This window comes from Mixophyes fleayi, chromosome 2 (genome assembly GCF_038048845.1).
Source record: "Mixophyes fleayi isolate aMixFle1 chromosome 2, aMixFle1.hap1, whole genome shotgun sequence".
Classification (NCBI taxonomy): Eukaryota; Metazoa; Chordata; class Amphibia; order Anura; family Limnodynastidae; genus Mixophyes; species Mixophyes fleayi.
The window spans coordinates 246,928,368-246,943,347 of NC_134403.1; the positions used below are offsets into that span (position 1 = coordinate 246,928,368).

At 42.3% G+C, this 14,980-nt stretch overlaps 1 long non-coding RNA gene across 1 annotated transcript; it reads right to left on the reverse strand.

Annotated features, from left to right (window-relative positions):
• Positions 1-4,991: 4,991 nt before the first annotated feature.
• On the reverse strand, positions 4,992-6,324 carry LOC142140340 (uncharacterized). Its single transcript, XR_012688420.1, has 2 exons — positions 5,559-6,324; positions 4,992-5,223 (listed from the first exon to the last, which is right to left on the reverse strand). It is a non-coding gene; the product is annotated as an uncharacterized LOC142140340 (long non-coding RNA).
• Between the last annotated feature and the right edge of the window lie 8,656 nt (positions 6,325-14,980).

Below are 14,980 nucleotides of genomic sequence, written 5' to 3' on the forward strand. Positions count from 1 at the left end.
ATTGTTGTGATTAGCAAACGTGCAATGTATTTGATTGAAAAATGTGTCATTTTGAGTTGAAGGTACTATGTGAGGCAATAATGTTTGTCTATTCCACAGATGGGCAGACTATAAAGGACGCCTGAAAGCGAAGCTTGTTGAGCTTCACAGGCATGCTCAAGGCACTGGTGGGGGGCCTCGACTATGTACTACTTTAACACCCCTCGAGGAGCGGGCGAGGGCTGCAATAGCCCTGGTGGAGATAGTTGGGGTGGGCGACATAGACACTGGCTCTAGCCCACCCCGAACAGGAGAGGCCGCTCCACTAGGTACATGATGAGTTTGCTTTCTTAATGTCTGTAAAGCTTTGTATCTGTCTGAGTAAAAGTGTCAACTCTCAGGATGTGTGTGTGTGAAGGTAAACTTCAATTGCACAATGTGTTTGCCTATCACATAGTAGGAAATGACATTTACACACTGAAGACAAATGGTCTCAATATGTAGGGCTCATCCTAAAATGTCAGACCATAAGTGGCAATGTTTGTATTTGGGGAGCGGAAAGGGCTGCTAGCACATTCAAGGGAAGCTGACACTTTACCAATGCTACATCACGCGTTGTAAGATGTTTTTGCCAATATAATATCGCACCTTACTCATTGATTCTAATTACTTTATTTTACTTATTATCTCTCTACAGCATGTGAGCAGCAGGCGCCTGCTTCACCAGTCGATGAAGAAGTTGCCCGTGATGTGGAGGAGCCTCAGCTGCCTCCAGCTGAATATGTAAGGCAGCGGACACTCGCACGCGCAGCCGAAAATCTTAAAGACGTCACTCTTGCACAGAATGTTCACCTGTCACACATATCAAGCACTGTCCAACACACGGATCAGCAAATCACCAGTATCACTAACACACTCTCCGATTTCATGAGCACACACACCTCTTTACTGACGACACTCGCCACCAAAATTGATAATTTAAATACTTCAGTGACAAATATTGCAACACTCCTGGGTGATATCTTGCACGTCCACTCCCAACGCACCTCCGGCACAATCCCTTCACCCAGCTCAGATTATTTGTTCGGCAGCCCCCATACCCAGTTGTCTGTCGCCTCCGCCCTCCCTGATGTGTCTGTCGCCTCCGCCCTCCCTGATGTGTCTGTCGCCTCCGCCCTCCCTGATGTGTCTGTCGCCTCCGCCCTCCCTGATGTGTCTGTCGCCTCCGCCCTCCCTGACCCCGAACTATGTCGTCTTATGTGTTTAGCCTTTGCTCGTGGCTATGGCCAATCCCCTGTTGTGCCCACTTCCCCCTCGCCTGTCGTGGCCCCATCCCCATCCCCTGACCCTGCACCTTCACCTCGTCGGACACAACCCGCTTGCCTTGCCCCATTGCCTGGTTCCTCTGACTCCTCTACATCACGGGTGACAAGAAGTCGGAGTAGGGGAGCCTCCCGTCCAACCGGCTTTAAAAAAACACGGAAAAAGTAATTTGTATTGTTTTAACCGAACAAATATAGTTTAATATATGACGAAAATATGTATTTTTTTTTTTTTTTTATAATAAAAAAAATTCCTACTACTGAAATGTCTATTTCTTTTTTACGGCAGATTCCATAATGTTTTTTGTAATAACAATGCTTGTTATCAAGTCTAACCATAGTATAATCTCCAAACAAACTGGCTGATTCATTAACGTATTCAAACAAATATGTATCTAATATCAGTGTGCTGACCAAAACCATGCCATGGCCCTGATTGAGTAATGAACCTAGATGTCAAGGATACATATTTCTGAATGCTGCTCAAAAGCCTTTTAAAATGCAAGTGGTGCAAAATAGCAATAGGTTTAGAGCACAAAAATAAAAAAAATGTCTGTATCCTAATGTACCGCACAAATACTTGATAGCTTATTTGTACACTGAAATGTTCATGTCAGGTAGGACCTCTCCTACCCCAAAATTACATCTCCAATGACATTTTTGGTTTACATCCCCCTCCAAACTGACATGCTTTGCCCTTGCTTAGTTACTTTGCCTTACCTTTCCAGAATGAATCTGGCCCATGGTTTGCTGAAGAAGACTTAAACAAGAAGTGTATCAAGGTAAGCTTCTTAATGCTTTTGCCACAGTGTTTCTTTATTTGCCTGACTAAATAATTGCAAACACAACATGCAACTACAGTGCCCCTTTAGAGGTAGGGCAAATCATTCTGTCAAGAAAGTATTGCATTTGCAAACTGTAACCTGACACAAAGGAGCCACAAAAGACAGGTGTTAAGGTAACCCAAATAAATTTTAATTTTTTTTTTCCCATGATGGCACAGGACAAATATTGTTAACTACTATTTTGTACAGGTACGAATCTGTGCTAATTCTAAAAATCTAATAAGGGATTTGTATTTAAGATTAGTGCTAATGCACAGTGTGTGGTACACTCGACGTCATTTAGCATAACAGTTATTTACATGTAACCTCATGACCTTATTGCACTAAGCACATATAGGTTGGGTCTCACATTTGGATCTTAGGTGCACTTACCCCATCAGCCGCTGTCATATCACGGCTACCTGGGTGCCTTCTGGTCGTCAGCAACATTCCCGTCCTCCACAGCTCCGTTTGTAATCAAACACACACTGTTTGTTCTGCTGCATGTGCACAGGCATCTTGGATGCAGTCAGGTGATCATTCCAGATCAACCAGATTCAGCACCTGTGATCCCATTAAGTGCTCAGCCAATAGTTGCTTGGGACAAACCATTTAAAGCTGCTGCTGTGATCTGTTCATTGCCTGAACAACACACTTCTCTCCAGTGGATAGTTATTGGCCCCAGTGTTTCTGGCTGCATTACAAAATCAGTGTTTGTGTCCCCATTCTCAGACTGCTCATTCCCCTACTAGATTGGACAATCAGCAAGAACATGAGCAGGAAGATCATCCAGGCTGCTCTGTTCAGATTCAGACCTGCTGCAGGTAATCCCAAGGGTCCCTGATTCGGATCAAGAAATACAGACTAACGTGACAGTTTGACACACTATAAGGGTGTATGTAGTGCTGTGTGTCTGACTAATCATGTAAGACGCAAATGAAAAAGCTTTGAGTATAGATATGGTTTGGTCAGGCAAAGAAGCACACTCTGTAATACAAGTAAGTAGACTCCAAGAGGTAGTTTGTACACCAAACACCTCTATCCTGTAAAGGCTTTTCAAAACTCTATGATCTGATCCCCCCAATCCATGATAGTTTAAACCAATCTGGAACCTTGAATACATTATTATAACAAACAGACCCTAGAGTTTCTTACGTAATGTACACTGATACATTCATTGTTAAAGTGGGCACGTCACTTGGATTTGGCTCCCTTCCAGTTTTGGAAAACATTTATGCAAGGCCAAGCAATTTTATATAACAGGCAACATATTATCATGTGAAGCTTGGTATGTTGTGATTTCTTGCCAATACAGACACAGGTACCCATTGCACACGTTCACCCTCTATAAGCCAAAAAAAACTGGATGCCTCACCTAACAATGTAAACATCAACAATATCTACCAGACATTAATCCCTCAAAATACTGTGTGCTCGGCCCAACACTCTTGGATTAGATCAGGGGTGGGCAAACCTGTCCTCAAGGGCCATATCCAGTTCATGTTTTTAGGATTTCTGTCTGTAGAAACAGGTGGGATAATTACTGACCCAGCCAAATAGATTAACTCAGCTGTACATGATTAAAGAAATCCTAAAAACATGAACTGGATATGGCCCTTGAGGACAGGTTTGCCCACCCCTGGATTAGATGGTGGTAAAGGAATTTGAACATGGAGCCAAAATCCTAAAGGGAGGATATCTGTACATTAAGGCTTTGTACTTCCCTTGCCCAAGGCATGGACAAATGCTGCAAATTATTGTTAACATTGACTAGCATGTTTAAACAGACATAGGTGGTATTACGACACACACTTTGAAGAGAAACAAAGGTGGAATGTTAATTTGTCACTACTTTCCACTTTAAGAGGGCAAGCTACATGAAAATGGTATTGAGAATAAATTTCACATTTCTACACCACAATAACATTGGAGACCTGCATTATCAGGTTCAGCAAACAGATCAAGTGACTGCTGCCTAACAATGGGTAATCAGACTAATGTAACTAGTTCTCATGTGGAGTATCTATGGTGGCTGTAAGTTTACATATAGCTGCCTTGACCAATTAGCAAACTAGGGGCCTGATTCATTAAGGATCTTATGTCATTTTTTGCTTATCTTAAGCTAATCCACTCTGTTCATGCTCAGAAAAGGGAGATAAGAAGCAAAAGCCACTGCATAAGTGACGAATTTCTTACGCTAGGATGAAAATCCATCTTTGCTTCACTCTTATCTCCCCGTTTCTTCGTAACAATAAGCATCTTACCTTTTGCACAATATAAGAAGATTACTAATGATTCAGGCCCTAGGTGATGGTATTATAGCCTTGTAGCAAGACTCCACTAGCTTAGTGCCCTAATGCATTCCCCATAATTGTTAGTGTGGGGTTTGTGTCTGGCATGTGGGTGTTGGAACACTTTGAAACAAAGTGCCACTAGCACAAGCGAAAAATATTGTTATCCCATTTGGCCAAGGGCCAAAAGTTGGTAGTGTGTGACCTGACACTGCTAACATTTTTGCTTTCTTTATATACATTTACCTGTAATGTGATGCCTATATTCCTATGCACATCACATGTTCGCTCTAAAAGCTGAAAGTGTCCAAACAATTTACTACTAAGCACCAAACACACATACAAACCTCCACACTATAGCCATTTTCTAAAACTATACATTTACCCCATTGAGCGTGTTTGTAGGCTATGGTGTATCTGTGGCAAAGGAGAAAATAACCACACCTAGATTTCATATATTCATTTAAAATAAAACCTGTTCCACAATAGTTTTGAAAGCACTACACATGGATTTATGGGTATTAAAATATTATTCAGTGCACTGTAGTAATGGTACAAAATGGCATGACAACTGATTGCTGACACATTTGCAGCATAGGCTAGATTTATTACATATATGAATTCAAATGTGCTGACAAAAACAAAGCAAACAAGGTAATGGTCTGTGTGTGTAAAAATTCCTTGGATTAAGAGATGACAATCTGGCCAGACTGAAGAGAGACATAAGCAGGCTTGGAGCTCTGGGGAAATTCAACAACATGTAGTGAGACACGAATTGCACAAATCCAAAATCCACGCCAACACACCCTGTTGAACGAAAGGCAACAAATTAATATGGCAATATTAGGTCAGACAACTTGCATTTTGATATCAAGAGATTGAGCAATGTATTGGCATGTGTAAAAAAGCCAGTAATATTATAGTGTATAATAATGGCTTGTGTGTTTGGACTATACCTAGGATTCTGAATGCACTATTTGACTTAATTTGAAACACCAAACCCATATGTTACATAGCTAGCATCTGCCCATATGTTTTGTTTGTGCAACCACACATTGCAGGCTTAGTAACGACGACATTATTGTATGGAGCACACTCACTGGCCAATCACATTTTAGTGCAGATAGCACTATACTACTTACATTTGAAAACACCCTTCACCATGGCAACATCCACCAACTCCAAAGGGAAGTGCAATGGCAGAAAAGCCAGCACTGCAGGCCAAGTGTAATCTAAAGGCTGTAGATATAAGAAAAACAAATAAAGTGTCAATAATGTGCACTTCTCAACACTATATGTGCTGATCAATAAACTGTAGAAAAACCAAACATCAATTATGTTGCCACATTAGGCTGTTGATTTAAACTACCCCATTAACGTGCATTTAGCTAAAGACATTAAGGCTAAACTTGGAGGCATGAAGCTATACTTTCTACACACATTGTAAAGGTAAAATACAGGTAGGCATGGTTTTTCCCCTATTATTACACATATAAACCATTTCAGTAACACACCAGACCATGTCTATTCATATTCCCATTTTGAATAACCATACCTTAGATAATCAACCCTTGACTAAGCTTGCACATGATTTGACCACTGATCTTTTAAATGTGAAGATATTTATGTTTTGTTCCAAAAAAATAAATAAAAAAAATTACAACATTGACCCCTTACATTGTAACATGCTTTGTCCACTAGAACATTTACTTATTTTTTATCCTTTGCTCTCCTTAATGACTCAAGCACAGAGTGTTAATGTGTCTTTAAGGTAGGGTCTGAAAAACCACACTTCAAATAAAAAGGTATTAGAAAAAGAAAAGAGAAAAAAAACAAAAAACAGTATGGACATTCTTAATGCAAAGTATTTTAACAAGGGGTATGTAATAAAACAATATCTGGTTTCTACTTACCCCAGACACAGACAAATGTGGAATGTCAATAAGCAATCACTAGACACCCAAAAAACACAATCCAGGAACAAGATCTGTGGAGGGGAGGGTAAACAGGTACAAAATAAATCAATATAGATGGATAATCTTTATGTGTGTCACTACAGTCGAGAGGTATCTATGCAGAGACACATCCCAAGTCTACACAGTTGCCTCAATATTCAAACTCTGCAGCTAATTAAAGACTTTTCCACTAACCTTCAACATAAAATTCTTAACCATTATGACCTTTCAGCATAATTTTCTATCTGTATCTCACCAATATCTTTTCCTACAAATAAACATGAGTGTTGAGCAAGGTACAGCAATAAACTGCAGAGATTATGAAACATTTCACCATTAAGGGCTACTTACCCAGAATTGTGAATCTCTCAACAACACAGAAAGCCAAGCAAGGTCTTTTTAAGTAACACTGTAATTAGTGAATTAAATGCAGGTGAGTAGGCCGGAGAGTATGCCCGACACGTCATTAGGAGCACGCAGGTGCGTTCTAATTAGCCAAGTGTGGTTTTGTGTAAAAGTGACCTGACATGTGAGCAACGTTTATTTTCTGTAGGTAAGTAGAGATTATAACGATTATTACAGATGTCATTAATGAGCTAAGCTGTTAGTGTTGTGGCAATAGTATGGGTAAAATAGTTTTAAGTACAATTCTATGAGGTATTATTCATTTGCATGTGCTACATTTAGATGTGCCACGATAGTGTAGTGGTTATGTATTTCACCCCCCAATACTAAGTGCAGAAGTTCGAGGCCCCAGGTCAACCCTAAGCACCAAGTGAGTTAATAAAACACATTATTAAGCATACTCCTAAAAGTAAAAAACTATATGCAACTGCTTGTATTTAGCGTAAGATTCGCAAACGCGCTTAATTCGCGTTTGTTTGGTGACGTTTTTGCAGCTTCTGCTGCTTTAGTAAAACAGTGTTTTTATTAATGTGTGTGTTTATCTAGGGTTAATATTTGAATACCACGTTATCCATCATGCTGTTCATATTAATTGCAACATGGCCAATTTATCAGGTCTAAGACAGTCATTCAGCTGTGCTAACTAGTTAATGTGCAGTTTGGTGTTGGTGTTTCAATGTGAAGTATAACTCAGTGAATAAAGAAATGAGCTTGCAACAACAAGGTAATGAGTTTGAACCCTGAATGATGCGTGTATGTGGCTAACCTTGGTATATTTACAAGTTTGAGGGTATTTATTCCACTCTGTGACTTAGTATATGTTTTGGTGTGTAAGGTGGCTATATGTAATGTTCAACAGTGTTATCAGCTACAACACAGCAAAGCAGTTGTTGGCAAAGACTTTGGATTTCAAAGATATGTGAATTCTGTACTGGCAACAGTGGAAAAAGCTAAGTGCTCCACCAAATCAAATTGTAGAAATGGGAGCAATAAATGTTCTATTTTTGATTTGTATTTATCAACATGGATATATTTCGATATGCATAAATTGTGACTCTGCATGCACCAAATCTTTCTGGGTATAATATTTCCAAGTATTGGCATTTTCCCCATGTTTTAAGGGAAACAACTTATGCTAGAAGTTGCTGGTCATCTTTAATTTGTATTCTATTCCCTTGACATCACCACTTGTACAGTGGTGTAGCAGTTAGCCAATCCACCTTGCCAGCTTGCTACGTGGGTTCGAGTCCTCACCAGCCCTCGGCTCTTAGGGATCATTAATATCCTTAGACAATTTGTGTTGCTGTTAAAAGTGTCCCTGTGGTAATAGTACACTTGTTTTAAATTTGCATAAATCATGTGTGTAAAACCCTAAAATATATTTTCGAGTTATTATATGTCTATTAATATTATTTGTTCTTGCAAACGCACCATCACCAACTGTCAAATCAGGCATGTAACATATTGAGACTAATGATATTGGTAATTGTTCAGAATGGTTGGAGATTTATCATAAATATTTATGACAAAGTCTATTGTTTGGGAGACATTTTACATAAAATGAAATAATTACCCATGCAGTGTGCACAACAATTCCGGCAGCCGGAATTAATGTGAAATGCACTGAGGCAACCATTCCGGCAGTGGAATGAATGTGGAATGCACTGAGGCAACCATTCCGGCAGTGGAATGAATGTGGAATGCACTGAGGCAACCATTCCGGCAGTGGAATGAATGTGGAATGCACTGAGGCAACCATTCCGGCAGTGGAATGAATGTGGAATGCACTGAGGCAACCATTCCGGCAGCCGGAATGCACTGTGACCTGGATTCTCCCCATAATGCTGAGAAGATATGTGGCTAGCAGTGTACAGGCCTATAAAAGGCAGTCCTCTTTACTGAAGAGGCAGTAAGCAGCAGAGGGCGCTATTTCCAGCTAACTAATTCCGGCATTCCGGCAGTTCCGGATTGAGGCCAAAGGGCCAAAATAACATCAAACATGTTGCACTTGCGAATTGCATTGATTAGAAAGGGGTATTTAAAGCAAAACAAGCTTAATTTACACAAACATACTAATGGAACATTTGTAAGATATGTAAAAGCTCAATAAATTTTTTTTTTTAACAAAATAAAAAAATTGCCACAGGCAGTCTGTATTGATATGTATGTATGTTGTGCATATTTCGTTTTGCATTTTAAACGCAAAAGATGCTCCTAAAGGCGTTTAATAGTGGTTTTAGCTAGCTGTATTGGAGTTAAACATGACCCTGGCCTTCCTTAACTTTTGTGAAAGATTTGAGACAGGAGTGACGTCAGTTTCACTCATCTGGGCAGAGGGAACGCCTACTATTCTCAAGTGAAAAAGCATAACGCCTACTTTACTCAAGTACTATCTCATCTCCGCCCAGTCCGCGCCTACTCTCCGCCCATTCCCACCCATATGTTCTCAAGTGGTCAGCAGTCATCTCAAATCTATTTGCGTTGGAGTTTGAGATTGAGTCGCCTTTTGGAGAGCTGTATCTGCCGTGCTTGAGTAGCGTATGTAGTGTTTTGCGCTGCTTAAGCGTCGTTTCGCGCATGCGCAGAGCCATTTAGCAGATGCGTTTGCGAATTTTGATGAATCGGGCCCCTCCCTTTTTTCTTCTTCCTTCCTTCTGGAAGACATACCGCTCTCCCATTCTTCATTCTTTCCCTCCCTTCCCTCCCCCAGTCTTCTCCCCCTTTCCTTCCTCTTCACTTCCCCCTATACTCTCCCTCTGTCCCCTCCCTTCCGCTTCCTTCTTCTCTCCTTGCTCCATATTTACACTTAAATATATCAGTTATATTTGTTGATCTTCTTATTATTACCACATTGTTGCACATTGTCCATGGTAATCTGTTACTCACTTTATACTGTTAAGCCTGGCCACTGGTCCTGATTCTCCTCTTTCAGACCACAGGCCTACCCCCATACACCCTCTTAGTTTGTGATTATAATGAGTACTTTCTGTGTCGCACTTCTGAACCCCTCCTGGGTTCCTATGTTTAAGGGTTTTTGCCCAATTGGGCTTTCCTTTCCCTCTTTCCTTCCCTTCTCTCAATGTGGCTATCTTTATCCCTCTCTCCTCGCCCACCCCCCCCTATTCTATTGGAAAGGCTAACTGCCTCTCTTATTATCTCTTTGTCCTTATTGCACCTCACAGGTACTTACACTCAACTCCGAGGTAAACAGTTCTCACAGACTTATTTTGCCTTTGCCGACTGCAAAAAAAGAGGAATAGCAATACTTATTCATAGGAAGGTACCTTTCTCAAATACAGACCCAGATGGCCGCTTTCTGATGGTAACTGGCGCTTTTGTTCTTACCCAATCACCCTGGTATCTGTCTGTGCCCCAACCAAGGACAAAGTCCTTTTTTCACTAATCTATTTAACTATATTGAGAGACTACCACAAGGACACCTGATAATAGGTGGAGACTTTAATGTAGATCTTGACCCTTCCCTAGACAAATCTTCTCCTCCCTCTTCAAAAATGAACCCTTCCTCCTTCAAAGGCTCACTGACTCTAGCTTCCTTGGTTAAACAATATAACCTGTACGACTCTTTGAAGCAAGATGTTTATTTGCTCTCACTGGTTAAAGGTACCTGTCACTCACCGGATTTCTAGACCTAGAATTGGGCCAATTGCCCCTCTGCCAACGCCTGTGCTGCGCCACAGCCTTCCACCATCTTGACTGTGCTTCTGCGCATGTGCAGACCAGGATGGCCCTTTATAACTTTTCCTTTATTGGTATTGGCTCTCCATTAGCCTTCTCCCTATTTAAGGCACCTCTGACCACTCCTTAATTGTCTGATCTTGATTCTCACCTCCTCGTGTCAGCTGTGTACTCCGTTCCTGTGGCTGCAGTTACTCTCAGTATTCCAGCTTCATTGCACTGGTCTCTGACTACTTCTATTGCTTCTCACCTGTTGGCCGGATACTTCTCAGCCACATCCGTGGTAAACCTGCCTCCCGCTGTATGCTGTAGTGACCACTGCTTCTCACCTGTTGGCCGGATACTTCTCAGCCACATCCGTGGTAAACCTGCCTCCCGCTGTATGCTGTAGTGACCGCTGCTTCTCACCTGTTGACCGGATACTTCTCAGCCACATCCGTGGTAAACCTGCCTCCTGCTGTATGCTGTAGTGACCGCTGCTTCTCACCTGTTGGCCGGAGACTTCTTAGCCACATCCGTGGTAAACCTGCCTCCTGCTGTATGCTGTGGTGACCGCTACTTCCCACCTGTTGGCCAAATACCTCTCAGCCACATCCGTGGTAAACCTTCCTCCCGCTGTATGCTGTAGTGACCGCTGCTTCTCACCTGTTGGCCGGATACTTCTCAGCCACATCCGTGGTAAACCTGCCTCTTGCTGCATGCTGTAGTGACCGCTGCTTCTCACCTGTTGGCCAGATACTTCTCAGCCACATCCGTGGTAAACCTGCCTCCCGCTGTATGCTGTAGTGACCGCTACTCCTCACCTGTTGGCCGGATACTTCTTAGCCATATCCATGGTAAACCTGCCTCCCTCTGTATGCTGTAGTAACCACTGATTCTCACCTGTTGGCTGGATACTTCTTAGCCACATCTGTGGTAAACCGGCCTCCTGCTGTATGCTGTAGTGCTTGCTGCTACTCACCCGTTGACCGGATATTTCTCAGCCACATCTGTATAATATTTTAAACAGATAACAAAGACTTTTTGGGTTCCAGCATGACCTGTCTTGCAACACCTCTGACCATTGAAAAAATCCAACATCCATGCGTTTGTATTTGATGTGGGTGGATATATATATATATATATATATATATATATATATATATATATATATATATATATACATTTTATTATTTATTTTTTTAAGGATTTTGTATTTAGTTTTTTTTAATTTGTTTGATTTGATTACAGAAAATGTGTTTATGAATAAATATAATGTTTTTGAATTCTCAATCATTCTCCTGTAACTCTGCTGCTTTGGACACTGTTGAACACACCCTTCACTCCATTGTCCACCGTGACACAGTTCTCTCGAACCGCTCCTGTAGTGTATCCACCTCTTGCACATTCTCCCCTACATTCCAACTTTCTATTGTGGTCCCACAAGGCTCCTTTTTTTTCTAAATATTGTACTTTAATAATGTACACCTCTTCTCTTGGGGCACTAATTTGCTCATTTAGCCTCCAATACCACCTATACGCTGAGAACACCCAAATGTACATTGCTTTCCCTGTCCTATTTCCTTTGGTACTATCTGTTGTAAACCACTGTCTTTCTACATTCGCCCCATGGATGTCACGATACCAAAAGCTCAACATGTTCTAAACAGAGCTTTTTATTGTCTCTTATTCCAGAGTCAGCAACTGCCCTGCAATCTCTCTCACTGTTAAGGGCACTACTATACCCTCTGTGTTGCATAAAATTTCATTCCTCAGTAAGTCATTGATGAGGATAGCAGGAATCCATTAATAAAGCATAACATAAATAAAAAATTACATTTGTACAGACAAAGGTCCCACAAAGGTTAATTATCCCTAGGGAGATGTACCACTAGCCCCCCCCCCCTTAACTTATAGTGTGTGTGTGTGTGTGTGTGTGTGTGTGTGTGTGTGTGTGTGTGTGTGTGTGTGTGTGTGTGTGTGTGTGTGTGTGTGTGTGTGTGTGTGTGTGTTAATAATATTCCATGGTAAAAGTTCAATGGACCACTATAGGTCCCAGGATGGCCAGGTTTAACCAAAGTAGCACTAGTACTACAAGGCCAAGAATACTCAATGGCTGCATGGCCATGCTGGGACCTAGAGGGCCAGATTTCTGAAGCAAGGTAATGCACAATAAATTTGTCACTTCGAAATTTAGCAAAACCATGTCACAAAGTAAGGTTTTAAAATATGTGCCTGGAAACCTTGGGTAGATCTGGAGTTAGAGTTTATTCCAGAATTCCCCTTAACGGATCTTTTATGGATACCTGTTCAGTGGAGACCTCCTGTGGAGACCTTGCCGGCCCTTATCAGAGATACCTTGACTGTGTGGGATTGGTTATGCTGGAGTACCGAGGGGCTGCTGCGTCCCACGACGGGTGTGTCTCTACGGGTGGTCGCCAAACATATACCAGACTTGAATCTTTCTGGATGGATTGGTAGGGGTATTCAGACTCTAGGACACTTGCTGGACTCGGGTGGGCTCTTTTCCTACTCACACCTCAGTGCCCTGTATCCGTTGCCCAAAGGCGACTTTTACAAATACCTCCAAATCAGACATCTATTACCTTCCCTACCGTTGAGTATTCCGGCAATAGGCCCTCCTGTCACTCACTGTACTGTGAGTGCCATTTCTCCTGTGTTTAGGAACCGTGACCGTCCGCCATCCTGCGGGTCTGCGCATGTGCAGCCCTTATGAAACCTTCAGTACCTGTTGCTTTTAATTAATTGGATGATCAGGCAACCCTCGCTTATTAAACCACCTGTGATCATTACCTAGTTGCCTGATCTTGGAGTCTCATTCCCCATGAGCCTCTGAAGGTGTTCCTGTGTTTCCTCGTGTACTCAGCTCCAGCTGATTCCTGTCTACTACGATTGTGGTTTCCAGACCACTTCAACTCTCCTGTGTTCATCGTGTATGCACTTAGCTGATTCCTATCTGCTACTGCTGTCGGATCTCAGACCGTCTCAACTATCCTGTGTTCATCGTGTCTGCACTCAGGTGATTCCTATCTGCTACTGCTGCCGGATTCCAGACCGCCTCAACTCTCCTGTGTTCAGCGTGTCTGCTCTCCGCTGCCTCCGTTACTACTGCTGGGTTCCAGACCGTCTCAACTCTCCTGTGTTCATCGTGTCAGCTCTCCACTGATTCCTATCTGCTACAGCTGCCGGATTCCAGACCGCCTCTACTCTCCTGTGTTCAGCGTGTCTCCCCTCCGCTGCCTCCGCTACTACTGCCGGATAACAGACAGCCTCAACTCTCCCGTGTTCATCATGTTTCCAGTTTTACTTACTACTGCTTCCTGAGTATTGCTCCTTTGATTACCGGTTACCTTTCGTGCGCTGCACCAACCTGATTACCGCTTCCATCCTCCAGTGGTCTCTCCTCCTGCCGGCGTTCAGCCGTTCAGGTATCCCTGCACTTCTCCTTGACAGCCTGCTCTCCTGAACCGCGGTATGCATACTTTCCATTGACTTTGCTATTGTGTTGCATATCCGTCTGGACTGTGTTGTGTTCATCTCCGGAGTCTTCCATCTACTGAAGCTATTGTTACTATTGACTTTGTTTCCTATTACCTGGATCTCTATAGTGACTTTGCATACTTCAAGCAGCGCTTGTCAGTTATTATTGTATTGTGGTTATCATCGTGGGATCAAGTTCCGTGTGCCGCCCGTGTATCCTCTGTATTCTATTCATCTCCTCGTGCCCCTCCTCACATATATATAGCAGTGGTACAATTTGCTGAATGCAGACCACTGACTCCTGTTTCCCATTGGCACCAGTTTCAAGTATCCTCTCACATAAGCAGTGGTACAACTTGCTGTACGCAGACCACTGACTTCCCCGTTACCTACTTGCACCTGGAACCCATTCCTTCACTATAGACAGTGGTACAACTTGCTATACGCAGACCACTGACTTTCACTACCTCCTCTCTACTCCTGGACATTCCTCCTCACTATAGCAGTGGTACAACTTGCTGTACGCAGACCACTGACTCTCCTCACGTTTACTTGTCCATCTGGTTCCTCGTGTTCATACATCTAAGTCATTACCAGTTGCTGCTAGTCATAGACTTTCCTTGAGCATTCTCTCACCATCTGCTGATTCTCCTGTTCCGTTGTCACCCTGCTACCAGAGGACCATAGTACCAGCTATATTACTCTGGTAAGAACATCATCTGGTGATATCCTGGGCAAAGACTCCTAGTGCCCGTGACACCTCCCTTAGCCAGGTATTACTCCCCATTACCTAAAGGTAGTAGTAGAGCCAGTATTACCCTCTGGTATAAAACCTTATTGAGTCTGGATATTGCTCCTAAGTCTAAACCTCAGATCCAATGGGAATCAGACCTTCAGTTAGATTTGTCAGAAGAAGACTGGGAACATATTTTTGCCAACTCCTTTAAAATGTCCAAGTGCCTTAACCATACTGAGATGCTGGTAAAATTATTGAATAGAATGTATGTTACCCCAGACAAACTTCATAA